Below are 7438 nucleotides of genomic sequence, written 5' to 3'. Positions count from 1 at the left end.
TCTCTTTCTCCCACCGAGTATTTTATAACCTAAGGGTTTAGTTTACTTAGGAAAAACATGGCTAAGAATTTTAACTAAGTCACTTTTTAGGTTTGCCCAAGAGTAACTTTTACCTTGGAGAGTTGAAATTGTTGGGTTTGATCCCTAAAGTCTCGTGTCCTGTAGTTTGTAAGCAGTATGTACGAATGATTGTGTTGTTAATATATGATATTTACTTCACATTTTGTATTTTGCTCAGTTGCTTATTTTATTTGATTTGCCACAAACCAATAAACATAAAATCCCTGGTTATCTGTATGTGACTCAAGCATGTATGTGGTGACATACAAGTGGATCATGTCTTGAGTGATAACCAAAATGCTCTGTAGTATATGGATATAGGAGGGAAACCTTATCCTAGTAATGTTTCGGATGCGGCCTGCTTTGTGGAATGGTCACAAGTGTTGTGACTTGTCACAGATGGTCTGATACTGATCATTCGTGTTGGGGACATGCAAGCGGGGGCGTCCTCTACAAATAGTTTGTATAAGACCTAACCACGAAGTGTTAATGTCTCGTTATATAACATCGTTCATGACAGAGACTTCAATTCATTAGGATGACCATAGGTAACATGACCTTAATCCTGAGTGAGTTGGGAACTCCTGCCATTGAGGGCGGTCCTTTGATTTGTATGGGTGTGAGTGGTTAGGTTGCTGATTGAAACCTACCATTTTAGGGATTCGTCTGATTTGGGAGCTGGGAACTCAGCTACACAAGATGGAATTCACTTCTTTCCCGAGGTAGGGGTAAGTAAATAGATAGCTCTCTTAAAGGCTGATTCCAGGGCTTGAAGGATGTGGCGCCACACACCTTCTCTTGGCCTGAGAGGTGTTCACACATAGTTCGACTATGTTGTACTGTTCATTAATGGAATCAGTGGTACTTAAGGAGTGAGATGTAACTACAGGGCCAAATTACTGTTTTGCCCTTTAACACTGTAGTCGTGAGAGCCTTCGTAAACGGGTCAGCAACATAAAAATGGCCTGGGTTAGACTGATCCGTCTTCTCTCCTCAACGCCTTGAGGTGTCTTAGGACACATGTCCTTAGACAAAGTGACTTCATGCCTGAACGGCAGTAGGCCCCTCTTGGAGTCCTGCATCGAGTATTTGAGCAACATCTTGTCAATGTACGATGCCTGAGACAGTGCTAGCACTTTGTTCTTACGATCCCTCAATTTACTTAGAACAAATTGAGCCTCTCTCGATTCTTTCATTTGGAATTGGGATGCTAGCCAGTTCTTAACTGCAATCAGTAGACCTACATCATTCCCAATAAGTAGAATATCATCTACTACAACACTAAAAAGCTGAAGCGTTGATGATCTTCTTGTAAACACAAGGTTCATCAACGTTTTGGTCAAAGCCATATAACTTGATCGCAGTATCAAACCGTATGTTCCAAGATCGAGACGCTTGTTTCAGTCCATAAATGGACCAATTCAGTTCGCAAACCTTTTGCTCTTGATCTGGGGCTATGAATCCCTGAGGTTGTACCATGTAAATGGTCTCCTCAAGATTGCCATTCAGAAAGGTTGTCTTGACGTCCATTTTCAAGATCTCATAATTATAATAAGCTGCAATGGACAGGAGGATGCGGATCGACTTTAACATGGCAATAGACGAGAAAGTCTCCTCATAGTCGACTCCCTCTACCTTGGTATAACCCTTTGTCACAAGTTGAGCCTTGAAGGTCTGTACCTTCCCATCAGCACCTCGTTTTCGCTTGTAGATCCATTTACAACCTATAGGGCGAACCCCATCAGGCTGATCTACAAGATCCCATACTGAGTTGAAGTACATCGACTCCATCTCGAGATCCATGGCCTTGACCCATTCATCCCAGTCAACATCCTCCATTGCCTTCTTATAAGACAATGGATCCTCAACGTCGCCATCTGCTACTATAGCAAGGATTTCTATGAATCTCAGATAGCGAATGGGTGGGTTCGTAACCCTCCTACTACGTCGAGGTTCCCTCAACTCTTGAGGTGGAATCGATCTACTGGATGAACTCTCATCAACGACCCTTGCTGATGTAGCAGGATCTTCAACAACTCTTGTTGAAGTTTCAGTAGTTTCATTGGAAAGCTCACGCAACACGACTTTGGTTCCTAGACTGTGCTCCGTTATATCTGTATCTTATACACATCTAGATGTGTATAAGAGACAGATACTGTAGTCTCCACTGCGAAACCCCAAAACGAGTCCGGAAAGGAAGCGTAACTCATCATCGAGCGAACCATGTCTAACAAGGTCCTATTTCTCCTCGCCGCTACACCATTCGATTGAGGTGTACCCGACGCTGAAAGTTGGAAAACGATTCCATGTTCTATCAAATAGTCCTGAAATGTCGACTCCAAAAACTCTCCACCTCGATCCGATCAAAGTGTTTTAACAAAATCCAGGGGAAAGCGACGTCTATCTTCGGTTTTTAAAAGTCCCCGTCTATACAATGCATTTTCAACTTCAGCCTTGAACTCTTTGAACTTTTCAAATGATTCAGACTTCCGTTGCATAAGATAAACATACCCGTACTTGGAGTAATCATCAAGTACGGGTATGTTAAAGTTGGGCATTTTCTTTTGGAGAAAGTCATCGACGTTTTGATTGAGTTACGAAAATTCTGAACAATTTAGTATTATGGAGGGAATTAATGGCTATCGGCCTTAGCACATATAAATTTGATTCCAGATTTGCCGTGCAAATAAAAACACCATCTTTATGATAAACGCTTTATCCACATTAAACGAGATAGTATATTTACATTGCAATAAACACTTTACAGAAATTAGGTTTCTCTTTAGTTCTGGAACAATATATACATCATGTAAAACAAGAAACCTATTATGTAAAGCTAACTAGATTCCTCCCACTACCACAGCTGAGACGACGTGCCGGATGAAGAAAATTGGAAGCAAGATTTCCATGAGCAGCGGAAGAAAGATTATTCCAAATCACAATCATGAATGAACATAACATTTACAATCAACTTCAAACAAACGGTTATACAATTAAAATGCAGAAATTACAGCATGAGCAACAAATGGACAAGGAAGAACTCTACGAACATTTGTCACCTCCTCTCCACACTCCTTGCTCACGAATGCTCGATCAACAGCAACCTCGAATGCTCGATCTACACGACTGCAACACTGCATGAACATAGCACGAACACTTCGTGCTCGTCCTCAACGATCGCCTCGACCACGACCTCCTCAGTAACACGAAAGGTCTCCACAGCACCATGAACGGCCTCCAGAAAACCTCGACGGTGTCGAGTCGGGTCTGACACCACCAATAAGACTACCGTGGTATTCTCGGTGTGAGAATCCAAAAGGTGGGCTCTGTTCGGACTTGGTATGAGGCAGACGAAGAAGGAAACACCGATCATGTACACGACTAGGAAAGTGGGAGATGGCGAAGACCTATCCCGTGGGATACTGAGAACTATATCTCACCCCTAAACGACCATAGTGACACGAACTCAATCCCTGAGTGTCTTGGGAACTCCTGCCTTTGAGGGGTCCTTTAGATTACGCTAGGGTGAGAGTGGCCAGATTCCAACACAACCATGCCTTACCTTTGTGGGAACTGTCTGATCTGGATGCTGGGAACCAAGTGCACAAGGATGAATTCACTTCTTCCCGAAAGTCTGAGGAGGTATAAAGCTATATTAAGATACTCCCTTAAGGGATATATCGAATATCCTGAGCGCTCGAACTATAGTTATCGACTCACCACTAACATTACTCTTGTGGAAGTAAAAGAGTGCAGTAAAGATAGAACTTATGCCATTCTTATTGATCACTAACGAAGGAGCCACAGTATGTGGCTCCCAACTCTAAGGAAGACCATGACTCCTGTAACCTCACACGGAAGTCATCACGGTTATATTCCCCATGAGTATTACGATATGATCATGTGTAAGGTGAGTCGCATCGCTGTAATGTGTATCACAGAGGACGGCACGAGCTTAGATTGAACCAAAATATCTCTGTTCTTAAGAGAGTGTCCAAAGATTGCTTAGGTTACTTCACCCTCGAGAAGTATTGAAACACTGTGAGTTCAGAGTTAGCTTAGGATTCAACGATCAGTAAACACGCATGTGAAGATATCCCTTTTGTAGAACTATAGAGTGCTGGCATGTCTAGTTTCACCTCATCTAATCATTGAAAAGGCGAGCATGATCATGTTCTATGAGTCCCCTTGGTGTCAGTTCATCAATATACTCTTGAGTGAATCAAAACTTGCTTGTAATATATATCGATTTGTCAATATTTAAAACAAGAAGGATGAGTTGATGGCCTCATTATATTATGATATAAAACTCTGTTAATATGATGATGAAAGACTTACACTATATAGGGAGAGAATGTTGATAGTAATAAATAAGAAATAACATTAAAAGTACAGCGATAGAATGATTAACAAATCAGAGGCATAAATGTATGAGATGCAAACTATTATAAAAACTTACAAGGTAAAATAGCTAATACGAGTCTCAATGATAAGATATATGAATCCAAAGTATTATAATATAATCAAAAATTATTAATACTTTGCATTCAATTAAGCGAAGAGAGTGTAGTGGGTTATTAATTCTATTCCTCTTTAGCACTCAGATGAGGTTATAAATGGAATACTGAGTTGCTATATTATCAAATAAGACATGAGTAACTAATAACAATAACGTGATTTATTAAAATAGGTTATAAGTTGACTTCTTCTTCAAAAGAGAAGAAACTCACAAACTATTTTTCCCCGAGAGTTTGTACAGTCTTAATTGAATATCAAGTGAATTAAACTTTATATATATCGGGAAACAATTTTGGGCGACACGATCCAAAACATTTATATTCGTGCCTCATGCAAAATAGAACTATATATATCTCATGCAGTATATAAAACTATCTATATCTCCAGCTAGTTAAGTATAATGAATTGAACACTCAATCAGCTCTTCATTAATAAATCAAAGATTAGTAGAGTACTGTTAGATCAGTATTCATTTGACCCAGTATTTTTCTATAGACGAGTCGCATAGCTTTTTATCAGTACGGAATACGTCTTAGCTATTATCTAAAAACTTATTGTGTGATGCCACATTATACCACAAAGTCTTCTGCTATTCTACTCACTTTCTTACTCAGGTCAGCTGTACCGTAATGATTACATGATGTTACACATTCTTCCGTCATTTGTCTCATGTGGCCACTCCACGAAGCGTCTCTATACACCGAACAGAGACCAACCTCTTTGAGGATCCACACTGTCAGAAATCACCCGGTAGTCTATATATATGGTAATTCGAAATTCAGACAACGACATGCGAACTACCGATGATGAGAAATTTCTGATGTATGTCCAATACAATGCATTCTGTGAAACCTATATATCATATATATCATCTACCTTTGAGATATATATATCTACAGAGTCAATGAAGTGCTGTTACGTTATTTTAGAGAAGCGAGCACAACACACGCAAGTTATTCGATATGTCAAGTGCTCTAAAGTTAAAATCATAAAGCGAGCAGTGATATGGCTTAAAGTCCGATGTAATAAGAAAAATCGAAGATCAATTCTTCGATCTGCTGAGATTTATTTGAGAGTCCACAGACTATCGGAGCAAGGAGTGTGACTGAGATATCGACAAATTGTAGTAGAGTTAGTGGTATCCACTATGTCAATGGTGCTGCATGCTGTAAGTTCAATGCGATTTAAGCACAGATAATATACGCTTGTTTGAAGTTCGATTGTAAATCTTATGTTCATTCATGCATTCGATGAGTTGGCATATAATCTTTCGTATACCGGTATGCTCTACTTGATACATTATCCTCTGATTCACAATTTTCATTCATCCTGAAGACGAATCAGTCATCAGCTGTAGTAGTGGGAAATCAAAATTAGCTTTCTTACAATAATATCGTTTACATTGCTTTGACATAGTATCACAAATAAATAATTACCAAGCGACAACTAAATGAGAAACCTAATTCTTCTGCACAATGCTATAATTTTCAGCAAATGCTTAAAGATCGTATACGATCATCTCGTTAAAGGGATAAAGCTCGTTCAAGTCAAAAGAAATCAATTCCAATATGTATTTCGGACACGGCACTTTAATAGTCTGCGAATCAAATTTATATTGCTAAGGCCGCATAATTTCATGTCTACACTTAAATCCTTACTCTCTTCTTCCAATAAACATAAATTGTTCAGACATTTCGATCAATCTCAATCAAAATATCTGTCGATTGACACTTTAATCTCCAAAAGAAAATATGACATCAATTCTTTTTATAAAAAATTATCCCGTACTTTTATATATATGTACTCCAAGTTACACTGGGATTATCGTTTCAATCTTATGCAACACGGAAAGTCTGAATACATTTGATGAACAATTAACACAAAATAGTTACAGTATCTAGAAAATATGAACAAATGACAATTGATATAGACGTAGTGGCAGCCTTATATATAAAAACGAATAAGTACGTTACACTATTCCCCTGATTTTTATGTTTAATAATCATTGATCGATCGGAGGTGCGCAGAGATTTTTGGAGTCTAACTATTTCACGGACTAATAGGATTTGAAATTAGGAACACATAGGAGAATACAGTTTTACGCAAAGCTCATTGCAGAAGAACAGTCTCGAGTACACCCTCAACGTATTTATGTGCGATTGAGCGGCGCAGTCTCAACCAAATAACCGTTAGACAAGTTCTTGAGTTTCGCTCAGTTGATGTAGGTTACGCTGTCCATTCCGGACTCAGTTTTATGGAGGGTGTCGCTATTGGAAAAGCCTTACAGTTATACATACTTAACTGCTGTTCCCTTGATGAGTTTTGCAATAACACCTGCTTGGATGTTGTTATATTTGCAGGAAAAATATCCAGGATCTAAGTAAAAAGTTTAGCTAAATGGGTAAGAAAGATAGGTGATAGAGGAGACTGTCGATCAAACAATCAAAAGCAAATAATAGGGATCGCAGTCAAGTAAGTAGTGTAATATCTCTACAATCCTTTCAATGTAAGTGTACCTTTAAATTTAGTATCGATATTATGGGCATTTTTTATCTACTGATTATCATTACATAGATTTAGTAAATGATTGTCGATCCAAGGGAAGCCCAATGCATATACTGATTGTTCATTAAAGACTAAACGATCTCTTAAAATCTAGATTAGAATGTAAGATGCTCTTAGGGCTAGATAGCCACAGAACATGAATCATGGTTGCTACCCCATCTGAACCTAATAATACTACATACTAAGACCAATATATAAAACCTAGCGTGACTAGAGCAGGAATTGTGGAGATTGCACTCCCATCTAGAAAAAACCATGACTATGCCATATTTTCAAGAATTAGTGCTACCCGTCT

Source organism: Benincasa hispida, chromosome 10, assembly GCF_009727055.1.
Source record: "Benincasa hispida cultivar B227 chromosome 10, ASM972705v1, whole genome shotgun sequence".
Taxonomy (NCBI): Eukaryota; Viridiplantae; Streptophyta; class Magnoliopsida; order Cucurbitales; family Cucurbitaceae; genus Benincasa; species Benincasa hispida.
Note: the sequence above shows the minus strand (reverse complement) of the source record.